The 21918-nt window shown below is 41.6% G+C and overlaps 1 protein-coding gene across 18 annotated transcripts in view; it reads left to right on the forward strand.

Annotated features, from left to right (window-relative positions):
• The window catches only part of DLG2 (discs large MAGUK scaffold protein 2), a 2323126-nt gene that overhangs the window by 2053726 nt on the left and 247482 nt on the right, over positions 1-21918 (forward strand). The window contains exon 1 of one of the 18 annotated variants that reach the window (XM_059883225.1): positions 14322-14412. The exons of the other annotated variants lie outside the window; for them this stretch is intronic. The gene's annotated coding sequence lies outside the window, so the exon portion shown is untranslated. Of the gene's footprint in view, positions 1-14321; positions 14413-21918 lie in introns of those variants that run through there. 18 annotated transcript variants of the gene reach the window in all.

The raw sequence follows: 21918 nt of genomic DNA on the forward strand, positions 1-21918 counted from the left end.
TCATCCTCTGTCGTCCCCTTCTCCTCCTACCCCCAATCCCTCCCAGCATCAGAGTCTTTTCCAATGAGTCAACTCTTCGGATGAGCTGGCCAAAGTACTGGAGTTTCAGCTTTAGCATCAGTCCTTCCAAAGAAATCCCAGAGCGGATCTCCTTCAGAATGGACTGGTTGGATTTCCTTGCAGTCCAAGGGACTCTCAAGAGTCTTCTCCAACACCACAGTTCAAAAGCATGAATTCTTCAGCGCTCAGCTTTCTTCACAGTCCAACTCTCACATCCATACATGACCACTGGAAAAACCATAGTCTTGAACTATGGAAAAACCATAATTCCAACCATTTGTTGGAACCACACAAATAAAAAACTGCCCATAGATAGTTGCTTAATAATAAATATCTGTTGAATGAATGAACATACTCATGCATTCACACTGATCTCAGTTTTACAGTCTGAGTGTCCTTTTAGCCTTGCCCATAACTATTTCTCTTCTCTTCCTTCCTGGATATAATAAAATACCCAAAGTGTTAGCTGGTCTTTGCAACCCAATGGACTGTAGCCTGCCAGGCTTCTCTGTCTATGGAGTTTCCCAAGCAAGAATAATGGAATCAGTAGCCATTCCCTTTTTCAGGGGATTGTCCCAACCCAAGTATCAAACCCAGTTCTCCTGCATTGCAGACAGATTCTTTTCTGCCTTATCCACCAGGGAAACCCTAAAGAGTAGGTAAAAACATGTCTACTACAAGCTAGCTTTGAACAAGTCATTTAACTCTTGGGTCTCATGTGCTAAAGGCCCAGTTATTATTAAAATTCTTCCTGATTGGGACTTCCCAGGCAGTTCAGTGGTTAAGACTCCTTGCTTCCACAGCAGGGGATATGGGTTCAGTCCCTGGCTGGAGAACCAAGATCCTGCATGCCATGCTGCATGGCACAGCCAAAAAGAAAAAAAAATTCCCTGAATGCCTAGCTTCACTTCTACAATAAACGAATACGATCAATAGATTTATACATTAAATTCAAAAAGGACTCTCAGGCTCCAAGTGTTGATCATTTTCTCCCCTAAGAGCAGACTCAGGTCTTGGCAGAGGAAGCTTCTGAAATCATGCCTCCACGAAGGATGCTCAGACCCAGTGGGCAGTGGAAGAGAGGGGTCTTATACTGACAGAACTTCCCTGATCCAACTCTCTTACTGTCCTAAAATCTAGTAATTACAAAAAAAGTAGAGGATGTCTAGGGGAGAGACTCAAAGATAATCCTAAATTCTACTTGGCCTTTGGTCTCCAGGAGTTTATATTCCAGAATGGGCTGTGAACCCTGGAGACCTGTAAGCAGTAAGAGTGGTGGGTACCAGCACTGGCTTGACCTGAGCCAGTTTCAGGGTTGGATCTGTCACTTCTAGCTCGGTAAGCTTTCGCAAGTCACCTAGATTCTCAGAATCTCCTTTCTACATCTGTGGAATCTAAGAATTATCTCTCAGGGTTTTGAAGAGTTTTGAACAAGATAAGGAATGCAATGTACATAGAGTAGTATCTTTTGTAGCGTAAGAGCTTGGAAAACGGAAACGATTTTCATTACTGAGACATGATTCAAATACATGTTGTCTTTTTTAAATATTTATTTATTTGGCAGCACTGGGTCTTAGTTGTGGCATGCGGCATCTTTCAGTTGTGGCATGTTAGATCTACTTCTCTGACCAGGAATCGAACCCGGGCCCCCTGCATTGGAGGTGTGGAATCTTAGCTCTTGTGCCACCAGGGAAGTTGCAGATGTCATTCTTTTAACTAAGATAGCCTTGTCTTCAGTGTGCAGAGTTCTGGTTGCAGAGTGTAATATACAGGTGAACTTTATGAAAGCTATCCAGCCCATTCACAAGGGACCAAGGCTAAGACCTTTGTTTTCTCTTGCCTCCTTATGGACATCCACTGGGTAATTGAGAATCTATATTATATTCTGCTTTTGTGGAGTTGGCCCCCTCTATTCTTTTGGAATCCCTCCTTTGGGTGTGTTCAGAGGCATTTTCAAGAGCGAGTCGCTCAGGTCACATAGTGGCAGGGCCTCACTTGCTCATCTGCTGACAGTCCGTCTCTCCTAGAAAGAGCAGCTTGGCGCGGCAGCATCCTCATCTGGTTGCTGTGTGTCCCCACAGCCAGACACACACACTTGGAGACTTTTTGAAAAGTCACTGTTGTGCCTGACTGCTGGGCCGTGGGTCTCAGTTCTGGCCGTGAGGGGCACTTAACAAGTGGAGCTCTGCCCAGGGATCCTGATTTAGTCAGTCTGGAGTGGAGCCGAGGCACCTACATTATAAAAGTGGTTCCCAGGTGAGGAGCAGGCAGAGCTGAGAACTGCTGCTCTAGCGCCAACAGGTACTAGCGTCTAAGAACACAGCCAGCCCTGGTTGCAGGTGCCTGCACGTGACTGTGACCTTCACTTGTCGGCAAACTGAGGCTCAGCTGGCCTTGCGGTGTGAGAACCTGGCTGCTGCCCATTCTCCTTACCTGGGCAGGGGGCGGGGGGAACGTTTACTTGTGTTGTGCCATCAGAGAGCAGTCCCACTCCTCTTGACTGAACTTTTTATAACAGCTGCCTAATTGGTCTCCTTGATTCCGTCTCCCTCTCTTAACCTGTCAATCCACCCTCCACTCTGCCAACAAAGTCATCTTGCTAAATCAAGAATTCCATTGTTACTCCCTTCCTCTTCCTCTTTCTTTTTTCTTTTTACATTTTGTGGGATCTTAGTTCCTGACCAGGGAGTGAATCCCCACCTCCTGTAGTTGAGGCATGAAGTCTCAACCTCTGGACTGCCAGGGAAGTGCCCTCTCCTCTTGTAGCCACAAAGAACTGTTCCTTGTTTCCAGCATGGGATGTTTCTCAGTACCTTCAAGCGCGTTATTTCCCTGCCAGAACACTCTGCCTCCCAGTTAATAGTAAAACTTTCATAAAAAAACAAAATATTTCTATTTGAAAGTTTAATCTTCGTTAGATCCCATGCCACGTGTTCTACACATGTATATGTTTGACAAACTCTCACTGACCTTAGAAGCCCAGTTCGAGACCTTCTCTGAGAAGACTTCTCTATCCTTCACTACTCATCAGCAGCGTGTGTACTTTCTCTGGACCCAGAGAACACTATCAAAGAATTCAGCATCTTGCATTGTAATTTGCTGCTTATGATCTATTTTCTTCCCAAGGATATGTGCCATGTTTGTGTTTGTAATTGCTTTAGCGGGCTTCCCAGGTAGCTCAGTGGTAAAAAAAAATCTGCCTGCCAATGCAAGGAGACACAGGATATGCTGTTTCAATCCCTGGGTTGGGAAGATCCCTTGGAGAAGGAAATCGCAATCCACTTGCCTGGAGAATCCCTTGGACAGAGGAGCCTAGTAGGTTACAGTCCATGAGGGTGCACAGAGTCAGACACGACTGAGCCCGAATGCACATATGCAACTGCTTGAGCAGAATGGGCCACCAGGGGGATTGGGAGCAGGCTTGAGGGAAAATCATCTTCAGTCCTAAAAAAACACCTGGATGCAGATGGTTCACTTGACAATGGATTGTTAACTCTAATAATGTCATTTCTTGTAAGTCATTGGGGGCACAAAAAAGAATTATCCCAAAAATAAACTAAAAATATTAAAAAGAGAAAAAACAGTGTCCCAGAGGTTCTGCCTTTATACACAGAATTCCAATTGCTGGAGCACTTACTTCCCAAGACAGTCTAAGCCACAGTCAGCAAGACTGCCTAGATTTCTGTGCTTAGCTGACCAGAGCTTCCACCGTAACATCATTGGGTTCACTTTATTACCCAAGAAGGGCTGGATTCCATTGCATCATCTGTTTAGAGGGCATTTTACGAAAGAACCAATGAAAGGCAGCCAAAGAGAGCTGTGCATTTTAAAAATATTTTACTTATTTCTTTGGCTGCACCAGGTCTTAGGTGAGGCATGTGGGATTTAGTTCCCCGACCAGGGATCGAACTCAGGCCTCCTGCATTGGGAACATGGAGTCTTAGCCACTGGATCAGCTGGGAAGTCCCAGAGCTATGCACTTTTGTGTGTATACTTTTTTTGGGGGGCGGCCTGTATTTTTACAGGCAGACACTGTAACCAGCTGTCATGATAGCTATAATCAATTAGCCTATGGGCGGTTTTTCTCCATCTGTACTAATAGTTGCTTTTGTTTTTATTTTTGTTTTTCCTTGCTACTGTTGAACCATGTGACTAAGCCCCTAAAAACCTTCAGCTGCTGTTCTTTCTCTCCTTTCTCTAACTGTTCCTCCTTTAAGACATGGCAGTAACCCATTAATCTCCAGAGAGATTTGCAAATATCTGCCTTCATATCTAGGAGTTACTTATTTGAAAAATATACTCAAGTAGGTCCTTTATTGTTAGCTCAATAGATATGAGTTTGAGCAAACTCTGGGAGATAGTGAAGGACAGGGAAGCCTGGCATGTTGCCATTCATGGGTTCACAAAGAGTTGGACACAACTGAGTGACTGAACTCCTATTGTTGAAGTAAATATTTGTTTCTTTTGAAACTGAGATTTTTCTCCAATAAATCACAAGTTAGAGATGCTTCCCTGACAGTAAGCTTAAGAACACAGCAGAGAACTTTTAAGAGTTAGGCAAACATTTCAGCTAACATGGCTGCACAAGTCTAGAACCTAAGCTAGAAACAAAAAGAAAAGTAAAGATCTAGCGTCTGCTTGCAACGAGCTTAAAGTCTAGAAGAAAGATTTATTAAAAAAAACAAAAAAACCCAAACACAATAAAGCATTAAGGATGAAAGAAAATGCCCATGTTTCAAAACATTCTGTTATGTGCTCAAAAGAAAATTGTCCCTGACCTCTCTGTCTTCTGGTTTCTATCTGCAAAATGGGTATAATCCAGCCAGTAACCTAATTCTTTTTAGAATTCATTGTAATGAGAAATTGAAAGGATTTTGAAAGTCTTCATACCCTTAAGGGTATTATATGGATTCCATGTTAAAACCATAGTGCATTTAAAGCAATGATCATTGAACTATTAATCAATTTTTGTCACTAGCTCCGTACAAAACTTACTGAGGGACCCTGAAGTTCTTATAGAAATGAAAAACAGAGCAACTAGAATTAATTTCACTGGTTAGGTAGGGAAGGCTAGGAGGTGAGGATAAGACCCCCTCCAAGGACCCCAGAACTTGCTGCCAAGGCTATTGACTTTGTGGTCACCTTTAATGACTGTTCTTTTTACTTGTCTGTGGCTTGGGGCTCTGACTGTAGATTTATGGATGCACAGTTTTCTTCAACCAGGGAATTAAAATTTAACGAAAGCAAAATCCAAAAGCAAATAATACCCCAAAACTGTGTTTCCGCCTTTGAATGCAGAAAAATAGGATTTTTTAATAGGAGTTTTAAAATGTATTCAGCAGATCTTTATTCAGTACTTGCTATGTGCTGTGTATGGCCCTAGGCATTGGAGGACAAATCAGACACGGTCTTTGTCCTCATGGAGCTTAGAATCCAATTACGGGCCAACTGCAACACAATGTAAGCAATGCCATGGGGGGCTTAGACACTGCCCAGGTAGGAACTTTTAATGCATCTTGACAAGAGGATCATAGAAGGCTCCGTGCAGAAAAAATATCAAAGCCAGGCTGTAAAATTCTGAGAAATTAGCCCTGAAAAGTGGGAAGGAGGAAGAACATTAAGGAGGAAAGCAGGACAGCACGAAGGCGCCCCTGTCCTTGGAAGTGAAGCAGTTTAATAGGTTGGAGTTTAGACCAGTGTCTGGTGGAGCCTGGATTGCTAAGGAGGGCCCAAATCACACAAGGATCTTTATGCCCAACTGGAGTTTGATTTTTTGTCTGAAGGCAGTGGGGCCAGTTAAATGGTTTTAAGCAGGAAAGGGACAGGATCAATATTGCCATTAGGAAAAAAATCTCTTATCTCTGCTGTGAAAAGAATGGAGAGGAGAGGGGACAACCATCAAGAAGATGGGATAAGGATTCTTAGTCTAGGGGTTGAAAAGTCAGATGTAGGTCTCACTAGCTGCTCTCACTATCCTCTGTGTGCAGGACTGTAAGGATTACACTCCTGCTCCTTCCCAGGCTTTTTGAATACAAACACTCCCTTTTAAACTACCGAGAATGGTTTTTAGATTTTGTTGATAGAGATAATACTTACTGATACTATGATACTTTGAAACATGGAATTGATGTTGGCCAGTCGCTCAGTTGTGTCCGACTCTTTGAGACCCCATGAACCGTAAGCACGCCAGGTTCTTCTGTCCTCCACTGTCTCCCAAGGTTTGCTCAAATTCATGTCCCAAGTGGATCAGTGGGTAAAGTATCCACCTGCAATACAGGAGACGCAGGTTCAATCCCATGGACAAAGGAGCCCAGCGAGCTACAGTTTCTTCACAGAGTCACATGTAACTGAACAGAAACACAAGGATGTATACGTAGGTGACATTATGGATTCGGTCTAGGGAATATTTGGTGCCTTTTAGAGGATTCTTTGCCAAAACACCAAGGATTCCCGAGAGTTTTTGTCCCTTAACTTGAACCTGGAAGTAAGGAGGCTTTAGAATGTAGTTATCAGTAGTCTGTTAGCTAATCTTTATCAAAGGGTCGATGCTATTATTTATTAAGCTTGTTCAGTCGCTCAGTTGTGTCTGACTCTTTGTGACCCCCATGGACTGCAGCACGCCAGGCTTCCCTGTCCTTCACTATTTCCCAGACTTTGCTCAAACACACGTTCATTGAGTCGGTGATGCCATCCAACCATCTCGTCCCCTTCTCCCACCTTCAATCTTTGCTGGCATCTCTTCCAATAAGTCAGCTCTTCGCATCAGGTGGCCAAAGTATTGGAGCTTCAGCTTCAGCATCAGTCCTTCCAATGAACATTCAGGGTTGATTTCCTTGAGAATTGACTGAGTTGATCTCCTTGCAGTCCAAGGAACTCTCAAGAGTCTTCTCCAACACCACAGTACAAAGGCATCAATTCTTTAGCACTCAGCCTTTTTTATTGTCCAGCTCTCATTGTCCTTACACACTACTGGAAAAACCATAGCTTTGACTATATGGACCTTTATCAGCAAAGTAATGTATCTGCTTTTTAATATGCTGTCTAGATTTGTCATAGCTTTTCTTCCAAGGAGCAAGTGTCTTTTAATTTTGTGGCTGCAGTCACTCCACAGTGATTTTGGAGCCCAAGAAAATGACTGTATCCAATAGCTTTACAAGTACTAGTTCATTTTATAAATGGGAAAACAAACGTTAGAGAAGTCAGTAACTTGCTTTGGCTTCTGATTGACATTACTTCAGTACCTCCTGAAGGTTAAGTGAATTGAATGTTTGAATTTCAGTTCTACCACTTACCATCAATGTAATTTGGGGAACTTTATCTCCAGTAGTATCAGTTTCTTTATCTGTGAAATGGGTATAATAGCTATCACATGGGATTAGAGTATTATTATAGTAGATAATGGATACAAAAAATCTTGATAATTTTCAATAAACTGTCTTCCCATCGTACGTTCTTCTCTTATTCCTTCTTTATCCTTTCTCCCCACTTCCCTGGCATCTGCTTACATGTTTGTCCCTCCTCTATCGATTTTCCTTCTCCTGATTTCTTTTCTTTTTTTAATCTTCACATTTTATTAAATCACTTTTTTTAAGAGCTTATACAGTTATTTTTTGTTTCCTGTTCTTAAACAGCAACCATTTATGTTTTGTTATATTACTTAAGAATCAAGTTGCTCTGTATCTGTGACCCTTTGTAGAAAAACGTTCTCATTAGCACATCAATGACCTATAGTACATTTTCAGGTCCACTCTGGCAATGTTACTTACTCCACATTCTTTTGATAGAGATGAATCATCCATGCAATGCCCTACTTAAAAGACATCTGTGTTCCTAGCCAATGCTCTCTTCATTCTCGCACATTCTCAAGTGCTCTGACAAATCCTTAGCGCCCCTGTCAAAAGCAGTGATGTCAGGTCTCCTGGGATATAGCCTATGGTTGACTAAGCAGGTGCAGAATTACAGAAGGTGTAATTGCCACGTGAAGTAGTATAGGGAAGTGTTTTCCTATGTGTTTCTTGAAATTTATCTGTATCTTATTTTTAGAGCATATTTATCCATTGCATACTAAATTCTAAGTCTAATGAATAAAACTGGAATAACTTGTGAAAATCCATTCCTTGTGCTGAGTTACCAAATAGCCGCACCCTTTGGCTTAGCTTTTAAGGCCTTCCATGATCTGGTTTCTCTTGTTACTTCATTCTTTCTTCCTGTTTCTCTTGTGGGAAAGACATGACTCCTACACTTAAATATTTTCTACAGCCTTCCCCTGAAAGGCTCCTCCTTTAACATGGCAGTCTTAAAGTACTTGTGTGCCTGCTATTTCTCTCCTCTGGAAATCCTTCTTTTCTGCAAACCTTACCCATTCTTCAAGTGTCAGTTCATGTCCTACTTTGTCTGATCATTCCAAGTTCAAGTGATCTTCTGAATTCCTGGAGAGAGGTAGTGTGATTTACAGGGTAGGTTTGGAGATCTAGAGTTGGAATGCTGAGTTCAAATCCTGCCTGAGAGATGGCAATCTTTTTACCTTCTTTGGAAGATAAGAAGACAGAGGAGATAAAGGTGTTAATAAAAGGATTAAGGTAGAAAAACCATGTGAAAATATTGTGTAATTAATTATGATAATCTTGCCTAGTATATTCAATTATTTCTTCTTTTTATGTGGTAGTTTAGTTTGCAGTTAAACATATTTAGTAAACACTTAATTCTTAAAGCTAAAAATGTACACTTTTTAAATCAGGGCTTCTTACATATTAATGTGCATATGAATTAGCTGGGGATTATTTAAAAGTCAGGCTTCTGATTCTGTAGCTCTGGGATGGGGTTTGAGTTTTATATTTCTAACAGCTCTCAGGTGAGCTGTCACTGCTTCTGCTTGCCCACAGACCATATTTCGATTCGCAAGTCTCCCTGTAAATGCAATACAGAGGGGGCAATAGAAACACCCATGCTGATAATTGGCCGTCTCTGCCTGGAATCCAGACATGGTATTTGCACAGTGACCTTCTTCTCGGTGTCCAATTGTGTTTTTCGGCCTATAACTTCACAACTGCAAAAGCTGGCTAGCTCAGTACTTAACCTGGTCACACATTGATATTAGTCAGCCTGGGGTGTCAAACGCAATTACTTCAGAATAAATAGAAAGTTCATCAGGAAACTTGCAGGGCTCCCACAGAGTGAACTGGATCTACCCTGAGATGCCTGCTAACTGATGACAGTGAAGTGACTCATTTGAGGTCAAGTCACAGATAGACGTCATCTCGTTACCTGGGAAGACCTCCTTTTGCAGCAAAGTATGCCACAGGTGCGTCTAAATGAGGAGAAACACTGGGAGGTTGGTTACCTGACTAACCCTCAGCAGTACAGTCTCTACCAACTGGAGCGGTCACAGCATCTATAGACCCTGTCCTTTAAACAGTTTAACACTCATTTATTTATTTATTTATGGCTGTGCTGGGTTTCTGTTCTCCACAGGCTTTCTCTTGTTGCAGCGAGCAGGGGCTACTCTTCGTTGTGGTGTGCAGCCTTCTAATTGTGGTGGCTTCTCGCTGCAGAGCACAAGCTTGCGACACATGGGCTTCAGTAATTGCAGCACTTGGGCTCAGTAGTTGTGGTGCATGGGCTTAGCTGCTCCATGGCATGTGGAATCTTCCCAGATCAAGGATTGAGCTCATGTCCCCTGCATTGGCAGGCAGGTTTTTATTCACTGTGCCACCAGGAAGTCCCGTTAAAAACAGTTTATCAGTGACTTCAATTTGACCTTCAGTGAGTCGTCACCTCCTTTACCTAGTTCTCCATGTGTGCACAAGGCAAGAAAAAAGAGTATCTGATTTTGAATTGCATACTTTGATTGCAGTTCAGTAAAGGAGACTTGGTGTGGAAGGTGACTGATGAAGCCATGGTTTTACAGTCAGTGTGCTCATGTTCTAGTTGTGTGGGACCTTAGGCATGTTACCCAATCTAGGTTTTGGGCTTTTCATTAGTCAAAAAGAGATATTAAAATAAGTGAGATGGTCCATGTTACACATTTAACACAGTTCCTGGCATACAGTTAGTGGTCCATATGTATCAGTTATACTTGTTATAGATGACAGTTATTGGCATATTTATGTTATTATAACATTATTAATATAATATTACATTTTAGAGTTTTTTGTGGTGAAAACACATTAATCTATCATCTTAGCCATTTGTAAATGTATGGTTCTGTAAGTATAAACATTGTCATGCAACAGATTTCTAGAACTTTTTCATCTTGCAACACAGAAATTCATATACTTCAATAAAAATGAATTTCTCCTGCAAGCCCTTTACATTTTAGTTCCATTTCTGTAGTATATTGATATGAAACCACTCTGCATGGCCTTGTCACTACTGTTCCATGGCCCTGTTTCCTGTCACTATTGGGAAAACACACAGGATTTGAAGTAAAAATGTAGACACAAGATTAAGCCCTGAATTATACTAACTATATGAACATCCTAGTACCAGTTTCAAGCTTTGATTATATCATCCATATCTGCAAATAGGCCCACGTTATGAGTTGTATATTATTGTTAATTAGTCTCTGAATGCCCCCTCCTTCCAATATTCCTCCTCTGTGTTCCTAAAAATTGTTCATTTTAACACTCTGCATGCCACACTGAAATGTGTCTTTCTCTTGAGTAAATTAAAAGCACCTTGTGGACTGGGGTTAGGTGTTAATTCAAAACTGATTTCACATGTGTTAGACAGAACAGCGTATTTACTTTATATTTCTCTGTCATTTGCTTCTACGTGTTCCCAGGAGCCTCATTTTTATCATATTACATTTCCCTTTGTTTAACACCCTTCTTTAAAATCCTTGGCAAAATGCCTACCCACAACAGTGATTGGTAGGAGGGAACAAACCAGTCCAGTGGAGTATGGACAGAATTAGGGTAAAGTTATAAAGAGTTTGAAAAAAGAAAGCTTAGCCTGGTTTTTAGACTGTCTCTCTACTTTTAACAACTACCTAGTTATGATTAGAATGTTCTTACTCCTGCTGCTTCTGCCAAGTATCTAGAGAAGTCAAGAGGCATCTTGTTTCCTTCCAAATGATTTGGGGGCAAATTGCTTCCAGGTACAACAGGCTCTGCTCCTGAAGATCTGTATTGAAAGTTAATTTAGAGAATCAAGGTTCACTTTCTGAAGCAGAAGCCAAGACAGTTATGTAACCTGAAATTCTCTGTTGAAAACAAAACCTGCAGATACTCAGAAAGGTAAATTAAACTCTTGACTTGCCCCTCAGCCACCAAGCATCTTTGGGCAGCCCAAAGAATATTAACAGCACCAGGATGATCATTGTAATGATGCTGAGTGAAGCACTATTCATTCCAGCCAATGTGATTTAAAAGTCTGCCCAGAGTAGCTAGCCAGAATGCACGCTGAGGTTGAGCTGAACTTTACAGTGTGGTTTGTTGCCTAAAGAGCCTCTTGTTAAAAAAAAAAAATTGCAAAATTTGGTTATATGCACAACTGATTTGAGAAAAATGTTTCCTCCTCTCAGAAGATGCTTTCTTGATGAAGGATTGCATACCCTAGATTGAGAAGGGGAGCCTAAGAGAATGAATATTATTGGCAGTTCCCACAGGTCTCATGCTCATCTCTTACCTTTAAAAGAGGAAAGGAGGACTTCCCTGGTGGTCCAGGGGTTGGGAATCCACCTGCCAACTCAGGGGACACAGGTTCAATCCCTGGTCTGGAAGATCCCACTGGCTGTGGGGCAACTAAGCCTGTGTGCCACAACTACTGAGCCCAAGCTCTAGAGCCTGTGCTCTGCAACGAGAGAAGCCACTGCAATGAGCAGCCTGCGCGCCACAACTAGAAGTAGCCCCGACTGTGACAACTAGACAAAAGCCTGCGAGCATCAGTGAAGACCTGGGGCAGACAAAAAAAAAAAAAAAAGGAAGGGAATACATGCCACATGCCAGGAACTCTGCATATGTCCTTCCAGTAAATCATCACGTGAAGTCAGGGAAATGGGACACCAGCGACCTCGTATTAGAAATTATGAAAAACAGACTCAGAGATAGAAAATAATTTGTCCAAGGTCTCTCAACTAGTACGTGGAAGAACTGGGATACAAACAGGGTCTTCCTGTCATGACCTAGGGAGAGAATCCACTATCATCACACCACCTTGGGCATTGACCTTCAATCATCTAATTTCTCCCTCAAAATCTGAGGTCCACATCCCACCAAATAATGTCTTGAAAATAGATCCTGATGTTTTCAGAATCTAAATTCAAGGTATAGGGACTTTCCTGGTGGTCCAGTGGTTAAGACTCCAAGCTTCCAATACAGGGGCTGTGGTTTCCATCTCTGGTCAGGGAATAAGATTCCGTATGCTGTGTGTGGAGAAGGCAATGGCACCCCACTCCAGTACTCTTGCCTGGAAAATCCCATGGGCTGAGGAGCCTGGTAGGCTGCAGTCCATGGGGTCACGAAGAGTCAGACACGACTGAGTGACTTCACTTTCACTTTTCACTTTCATGCATTGGAGAAGGAAATGGCAACCCACTCCAGTGTTCTTGCCTGGAGAATCCCAGGGACAGGGGAGCCTGGTAGGCTGCCATCTTATGGGGTCGCACAGAGTCGGACACGACTGAAGCGATTTAGCTGCTGCTGTGTGCAGTATGGCCAAAAGATAAATAAACAAAAAAATTCAAATTGCAAGTACTTTCTAAAATATACATATTTCTGTAATAAAATCAAGATAGAAAACATTGCAAAGAAAGCAATTTTTTACCTAAAATTCAAGTGACATTTAATTAGGAGGGACAAACAAGGCTAAATATTAAAAGAAATTTGTGATCATTATTGTCCTGAGAATGAGTCTCCAGTTTTCAGCCTTGCTTTATGACTTCATTCCTTCCATAGGTATAGCTGTTCCTCCTCTTTGTTTATAGTCAGAACTTGGGACACTGACATTTTCTCCCTGTCAGATGTTAGTTAGCAACCTTTAATGCATTTACTCATTTTCTGTGTGTGGGCTGATGATTCTTGCTAAAAGCATATGTGGCTCACTCCTTTATTTAGTATTCAATAAATATTTACTGAACATCATCTATTGCCAGATATCATCCATCTACTAGGTTCTCTGTGTTCTAGAGCTTTTCCCATATGTTTCATAAGGATATTCCAAAAGTCCTGAATCTAGTTTAGGAACTCAAATGTAGCATAAATACGAAAAGTATATAGAATTTCCAATAATGATATAACAGCTAATGTTTACTGCATGCTTGTCATGTCCCAGGTTCCAATGATGAATGTTTTTGTATGCATCTCATGTAATCTGCCTAACAACTCTGTGATAAAAATATAATTTAATATTATGCCTTTTTACAGAGGAAGACATTGTCCTAGTGTGATTCTTAGAGTTCCTAAAACCATTATCATAGGTGGGGCACGAACCCAGGCCCACCTGACAGAAAGTCCACATTCTTAACCACCATGTGCTCAGCCTTCTAGCAAATTCCCTTCTATTAGAGTCAACATACATGTACAGGGTGCCGGGAAATAAAGATGCCTAAGACATGGTTTCTGCCCTCAAGAAGCACCAGTCCAGTGGGGTAGGAGGGATACTCACCTAGGCTCAACAAGCGTTGGGCCTTATTATATATCATGACCTTATTATATATCATGACCTGCTGCGTACTGGAGAAAAGCGTGAAGCCAGGCACAATCTCTGCCCTCAAGGAGCTCACACTGATCAGAGACACGAGGAAACAGGAGCTGTGAAGGGCACCTGAGTCCTACTTCCAAGCTTTCCCATTTTGGAGCTGTTCGGAGGCAAACAGGTGTGGAGAGGCTGTATTACACGGGGGCTCTGCAGCAGGTGCTTCAGCCTCATCTTCAGTCCGCCATTTCTTGGTGACCTACCTCAGGCAGACCACTTCGCTTCTTCCTTGGATTTAAAAAAGAGGTGAGGTGCTTCTGCTTTAAATCGCTGGTGGTTACCAGGGGCGCCTGGGACGAAAGGCTGGTGGTGAGAGTTCGTTTTTTTTGGACAGGGTGTGAACCTCTCCCAAGGACGGCAACGGGGGAACGTGAATGGAGAGCTGTTGTGTCTGAACCCTGATTTGACAGGTCCCTAGCCGCTACGCGTGCGGCTCTGTCGCAGATCTCCTCGCGGTCTTTCGTAGCGCTCCCTAGCCTCGCGAGATTTGCGCTCTTCGCTGGTACCTTGCACCGGGTGCTCAGATGAGGTGACCAGATGGGTGCCCCTGAGCGGGCACCACAGGCGAGGCCGTTCTCTTCAGCCCTCGCCTCCCGTGGCTTGTTTGTTGAGAAAACGTGGTGGGTAGGAAGGTCTTCAAGTTTCCACATCATCAAGGTAATGCTGTTAATACTAGCGTGTCCTTCCATTCCTCTCCCCTACCTACTGCCTCCAGGACAAGTTTTCGGCCTGGTGACCCACAGGTCTGAATCCGGGATTCAAATTGTTCACGGCTTTTTCTGTCTCTCATGAAGAATTAGGTAACGGTCCTGTCTTTTTTTTTTTCCTTCTTGCTTCCCTTCCCTTAGGGTAGGAGAGCAACTTCACAGCTTTATGGAAAGACCCTAAATGAATTATGTGTTCAAGAAAGGTAGCCAGTTGAGGAGTCATTTGCTGGGCAGTGTAGGACCAAAAGGGAAATACCAGATTCCATTTCCCCTTCATGATAGACTGATGGTCAAGGCCTTAAGCTCTCCAGACCTGTTTCTCTCAAGTTCCTAACTTGGCCCCCACGTTAGGTTTGTAAATGACCCACACATTTCAGTGGTAGAGGAAATGTAAAAATAAGCCTTTGGATGTTGATCTTTGTTTTTTCCATCATTTATTTTTGCCTTCATGAATTCAACAGGAATTCTGTTTTGTGGTTCCTAGCCAATAAGAAGTTTAACACATAAAACTGAGGAGAAATTTCAAGTGTCGGTCCTCAGGGATCTGTAGATTTCTGAGAAAAGAATGGTATCCTTTTGGTTTTTGGTCAGCTAATGTGGCCTTTCTGTTGAAAAATGTTTGTTGAATTTGCTATGCTAGTTCTTTTGAAGTTCTTTTGAAATTAACATGTAGTATATGGGCTTCCCTTGTGGCTCAGAATCTGCCTGCAATGTGGGAGACCTGGGTTTGATCCCTGGGTGGGGAAGATCCCTTGGAGAAGGGCATGGCAACCCACTCCAGTATTCTTGCCTGGAGAATTCCATGGACAGAGGAACCTGGCAGGAGACAGTGCATCGGGTGGCAGAAGAGTTGGACATGACTGAGCAACTCTTTCACTTTCAGCTATGTATTTAGACTTCCCTGGTGGGTCATTGGTAAAGAACCTGCCTGCTGATGCAGAAGACTAGGGTTTAATCTGTGGGTCAGGAAGATCTCCTGGAGAAGAAAATGGCAACCCATTTTAATATCCTTGCTTGGGAAATCCCATGGACAGAGGAGCCTGATAGGCCACAGTCCGTGGGGTCTAAAAGAGTGGACATGACTTGGCAACTAAAAAACAAACAAAAAAACTACTTATATATCTCCATAGGTCTTACATGTATACCTATATAGGTACTTGAGCATAATAATATTTCCTGAAAACCCAGGGATGCTAGGTGCTCTCAGCCTCTATTAGTATCAGATATGGTGGTAAAATTACTTGAATGTAGAATCCTCTGGATAAATGTGTTTGTGCTTTATGTATCATAAATGAAAAGGAGCGCAGGTGGCTCTGACTGTGGATAAGAAGGGAAAGCTTGTTTTCTCCCAAGGAAGTGGACCATTGTGATATAAATATCCAGCTCCTAGTACTGTTTTCTTGCTCATCAGTTCAGTTCAGTAAATAATTGTTTCAATAAAAGTTGAACCAGGTGTCTCTCCAAAAAAAGTAATAAATAAACTATAGAAGACCAAAAGGAAGGAGTATAGTAAAACTTGAGAGAATGAGCCGGATTCAGAAACTGAAAAAGATCTATATAAACATCTTGGAGAGCTAGGCACATGCATCTGGGAGTAAAATTAAGTGTGGCAGAATAGTTAAGGTAGACTGGAGACACTTCCCAAAGAAACCAGTAAGAACTGATCCCCACATTGAACTGTTTACATATCTGTAATTGTCTAACTCAGGGGTGCCCAGTCTCTAGGATCTAACGCCCGATTATCTGAGGTGGAGCTGATATAATAATAATAGAAATAAAGTGCACAGTAAATGTAATGTGCGTGAATCATCCCAAGACGACCCACCCCCAGTCCATCCATGGAAAAGTCATCTTCCATGAAACCGGTTGCTTGTGACACAGAATGTTGAGGACCACTGGTTTGACTTATCACGGACTGCGCACGGTGGGAGTACTAATGCAGCCTCATTGCTGCAGTTCTTGGGACTCCTCTAATGGGCAGCTTTGGCTGAAGGACTGCCATCAGCCTAACTTGAACTTTTCAGACTGTGCTGCAGTCTGAAGTGCTGGCTACCCAATCCTTTCTTTTCCCTTTCCTTCACTGGTGTCAGGTCTGTGTCACAGTTTCAGACTCTCCCGCCATCCCTTGCTCCCTTTCATCTTTCATAGATATTCCACTAGTAAATCACTTGCATGCTATTATGATCTGAATTGTGTCCCTTCCCAAAATTTGTTGGAGCTCTAAACTCACAGTGCCTCAGAATGTGACTGTATTTGGAGATGGGTCCTTTGAAGAGGCAGTTGAGTCAAAATGGAGCTGTTAGTGTGAACCCTAATCCAATCTGACTGATGTGCTGATAAGAGGAGTGAATTTCAACATACAAAGAGACCCCAGGGGTAGGTGCACAGAGGAAGGACCGTGTGAGGACACTGAGCAGGTGGCCATCTACAAGCCAATGACAGAGGCCTCAGAAGAAACCAAACCTATTGACACCTCAGTCTTGAACTTCTAGTCTCCAGAACTCTGAGAAATTAAATTTCTATTGTTTCAGCCAAAAAAAAAAAAAATTGTAGAATCTATTTCCTGGAGTTTATTTGGAGTAGTAAGGGATAAAATGTAGGCAAACTGTCTATATATGTTCAGTGTATGCCACTTACTACTATTGTTATTATCATGCTCTTGTATGCCTTAGAGGAGTGTCATGGTGGTGCCGTCTGTATGCTCAGCCTCACATCTTTTCAGCTGCAACCACCACCTTCACATGGGTGTACCCTGACACCATCATGCCCCAGCTGCCATACCTATCTCTGCTTTCTGCCGAGGAGTCCACTCCCCCTCTGGCATGCACAAAACTGGAAGTGAAATGGAGTCGATGCCCCATGTGGCAACTCTTGACAGTAGATGGTCTGGGGGTGGCAGGCACTGGTAGATAGAGGCTTCCCTCCTCAGCCCTTGGAGAGCAGGTTCTGAATGGCATGATGGATGCTCCCCAAAAGGTTCTGGAGGATGAGTCCCAGTTGCCCACAACAGTGAATAGCCTGATGATACGTCCTGGTATTGCCTTTCCCTCCCCTATTCACTGTCCCTGGTTCCTCACTCCTCTTCCCTGAAATCACTGCTCAAAATGAACTATTACATGCCAGCCTTTGAATCAGGCTCTTCTTCCTAAGGGATTGTGGAAGCAAGCATAGGAAGGAGGTGAGAATGGATAGTGGGAATGAGGGGTTTCCCCAGACTAAAAAAAAAAAAAAAAAAGGGTCATCTGGATCATTGCCAACTCGCATATTTGGATCCCCTCTATGATATCTTGCACTTCCCTGGTGGCTCAGACGGTTAAGCATCTGCCTGCAATACAGGAGACCTGGGTTCCATCCCTGGGTCAGGAAGATCCCCTGAAGAAGGGAATGGCAACCCACTCCAGTGTTCTTGCTTGGAGAATCCCATGGACAGAGGAGTCTGGTAGGCTGCAGTCCATGGGTCGCAGAGTCAGACACGGTTGAGTGAATAACACTTTCTTTCTTCTATGATATCTTTGCTGACTGGTTATATCACCACTGCTTTATATGTCCTGTGAAAGGAATGCATGATTGCTAATCCCATTTGTGGTCATCCATATGTCCCTGGCACCTAGAACAATACTTAACATGGAATAAGAGCTTAATAAAAATTACTGGATGAATTTTTAAGGGAGTAAAATTTTCTTGGTTTGTATAATGACTGCAGATCTTTTTCTTTTAAGCATTAGATCTAGTTTTCCATATAAAATAAGCCTTTGTATGCTTTTGAGTCTGTGTTTTGGGCTTTTTGTTTTGTTTTCATAAAGATAATTAATTACCAGGGGACTTGTAGGTCCTTTAATGATGCACTTAAAAAAAATAGCAATGGAATTAAGTAGAAATGATTGTTTCTACCTTATTTAAATTGATGTAGACATTTTCCCCTTAGATTTACATACTGTTTTTAAATGTTAGCAGTATGGAAAGTAATGCAGGTTTGGAGTCAGAGGATCAGAAGTTTGGTTTGCATGACTTAGTATTTTAGTGATTTTAAGATTAGGTTAATTTTTTTCTGCTAATTATGATGTTTTTTTAAAAAGTAACTTTTCTGATTCTAATCACTACTTGTTTTTCGTTAAAAATTTGGTAGAGACAGAAGTTTGAAAAAAGGACAAAAATAAATTACAATTTCTGCTCCTCATAGACAGTACCTTTTGACATTTTTGCTCGTTTTATTTCAGTCCTATTTCTGTCCATGAGGTATATAGGATGGGTTATAGTATATGTAAACCTTCCTACCCTGGTTCATTCTAATGCATTTTAGATAAGTATTTAATAATGTTATTTGACATGTTACAAACATTTTAAATGTCAGCAAAATATTTCATGCTTTCAGATGCATTCTTTTCCACACCTCCACTGCCCACCAGAGTTTTACTTAGAAAATTAAATGTTTTAAAATAATTTTTATTGGAATTTTCTTTTTTTATTATTGAGATTTTCTAATTATAACAATAAATAAGGGGAAAAAAACAGAAAATAATACCTACTGACTTTGTTTTGGATCTTTACAATTCTTTTTCCTCTATTTTATGAAATCGGAACCACATATATATATTAAGATGATAACGCTCTTTTTTAATTTATTTTGTTTTATGATCATTTCATGTCCTTGTTGCTGCTGTTAAGTCGCTTCAGTCATGTCCGACTCTGTGCGATCCCATAGACGGCAGCCCACCAGGCTCCCCTTTCCCTGGGATTCTCCAGGCAAGAACACTGGAGTGGGTTGCCATTTCCTTCACCAATGCATGAAAGTGAACTAGGTTTTAATTTTTTTTGGTAAAAGTGAATTTTAAAGACATTTAGGATTCTATTATGTGGAATTGATACTATTGCTTTAGCCAGGTTTGCCATTATTAAACTTTTAGGTTTTTCTGATTTTCTTTTACTATCAAAGTAATATTATCATGATAAGTATTAGATTAGTTTGTTATGGGTCATTTATGTTGGATGATAGCATTTGTCACTCTCTAAAAATCATGGCTTTTCAAGATAGTTGACATAAAAATGACAGATTATTGGAATCTAATTTTTTCTCAGATTTTCATATCTATTATTTATTAAATATTGCAGTTCAGGTGCTTAAGTTAAAAAGTACCGTTTTGTTTCCTCACTATTTGTTTTCATCAGTGGGTTTACAGGATGCAGATTATGAGATTTTTGTGATATGTTGTTAAGAGAGATTCCTTTATAGTACATCCATATAAGAGACTTTCATTATAAACAGATTTATAAGCTACAGAGGTAGTGAGGTTTACTAGTTAAAGATACGAGATTAAAGGTAAGAGCATGTGGTTTTGCTCAGGCCTGTCTGTGAAATGCTTGAACAGCACCAATGTACCATAGAGGATAATGTATTTTCCCTACCGGGGTCTGGATTAAATGTATCATTTCATTATCATTTATAGTGCATTTGGGAAGAGCTGCAATTTCTTACTGACAGAGTGCGTTTGCTCTCTTTCCATCACATACCGTCCTAAGTATATACATTTGTATGGGCTACAGAAAAATTGCTGTATTTAACAAGCCTCATCTGTTAACTCTTGTTACTGCTTCAGCTCTAGAAACCTGAAGTAACTTGCAAACTTTTGAAACAAAATACTTTGGTTAACCTTTTTTGGTCCATGAAGCTCAGCCTAGCTAAGGAGCTTCACTGCACCAAGAAAGAGAGAGAGATCAGAGTGTTTCAAGCTCTGTTGAACACACAGCAAGTAGCACTTGCACTGAGTGCTGCTCAGCCAGAACATGGCACAGTTTACAAGTGCAGGTTGACCTGGCTGCCTCCACCTCCACCCACATCTGGATCCTTCTGACCTGGCAGACTCAGATTTCTCTCTTTCAAGGCTGCTGTCCAAAACACCTACTTTACTTTTATTAGGCAATAATGATAGCCACCATCTGCAGAGCTGTGTCAAACTTGGTAGTAGATATTTGGCATTAATTATTCTATTCCATGAGATGGGTCAAATTCCCCCTCTATAGATAAAGAAATAGAGATTCACAAAGGTTAAAAAAAATTTGCAACTTCATATCATCTTTTAAGTTGCAGAAGATATTTGAAATTATGTGTGTCTCGATCCCCTCCATTTCACAATATCCCCTTTCAAAAAATATATGTATTTTTAACCAGTACTGACACTGTTAAATCCTTTTGTACTGAAGTAAACTACCTATTTAAGAGAAGATTTGTAAGCGAAATAAAGTGGAGGAGGGGGATTTGCTGACAAGTTCTTATCTCAAGCCAACACTGACTTTGCAAAGACAAATAAGTTCCTGGCAAGATCAGGCAAGACACTCATTGAGCACATAAATTCTAAGGTTGGCAAAGGTAGTACAAAATTATCTTCTCCACATAATAATATGGAGCACTCTTGAGACACTCCCCTGGCAGGGCAATGCTGACTATCTCTCAACTTCTAATTAAAGAAGAATTGTCAAACACACCAAATTACAGAAAGTTTTTGTATACTCAGCCCTATGTGATGGTGATGAGCCTTCTGGCCCTTTCTGACCTTATCTCAGCCTGGCTTATTCATTCCCTGGAACCTGTTCACCCCTTTTGTCTTGTCCCTCCCTACCAGTGTCTATGCCTTTCTGTTGCCTTTGTCCCAAATGGTTTGTATGTATACATGCTTTAGGCCCTATGTTCTGCATCAAGCATCTACTCCTCCATGAAGACCCTTCCTTGTCCTTGGGGTGTCTCCTTTTTATGCCTCAGTTGCCTGGTGTTGACTTCCATCATAATATTCCCTGTGCTATGCTATGCTATGCTAAGTCACTTCAGTCGTGTCCGACTCTGTGTGACCCCATAGATGGCAGCCCACCAGGCTCCCCCGTCCCTGGGATTCTCCATAGTGCCTTCTTTTGTTCATCTCCCCATGCTAGGCTGAGAACTTCCTGTGTTCAGGGACTGGGTCTTATTCTTCCTGGATTTCCTTTGCCTAACCCAAAGCATGACCTGAAACAACCCCGTGTCAATAATACAGTGGATGAATGAATGAATGAAAAGATAGATGATAATAAGGGCTGACATTTACTAAACATCTACTTGTCTACTAAATGCCAGGCCTTGTGCCTAGCATCTTAAATACACTACCTCTTTTGTTCCTCAAAACATCTCTATAAGGTAGAAGTTGTATTTATATTACTGATGGGAAAATTGAAGTTCAGCAACTTTAGGCAAATTCAACTTGCCTAAAGTTACTCGACTAATGATTGATAGAATTGGATTTGTGCTCAAATATGTCTACTTTCTGAGCTGGAATTCTTAACTACCATAGCTGATAATATGGCAGCTTCACAAGGAGTGCCTCATCACCATCTCCCAGACCCTGCCTGCTTGCTCCTTTTGTAGAACCTACTCAAAGGAAACATCTAACAAAATCAAGACATCTTGCTGTGTACTATTTCCCCAAGATTT

Source organism: Bos taurus, chromosome 29 (genome assembly GCF_002263795.3).
Source record: "Bos taurus isolate L1 Dominette 01449 registration number 42190680 breed Hereford chromosome 29, ARS-UCD2.0, whole genome shotgun sequence".
NCBI lineage: Eukaryota > Metazoa > Chordata > Mammalia > Artiodactyla > Bovidae > Bos > Bos taurus.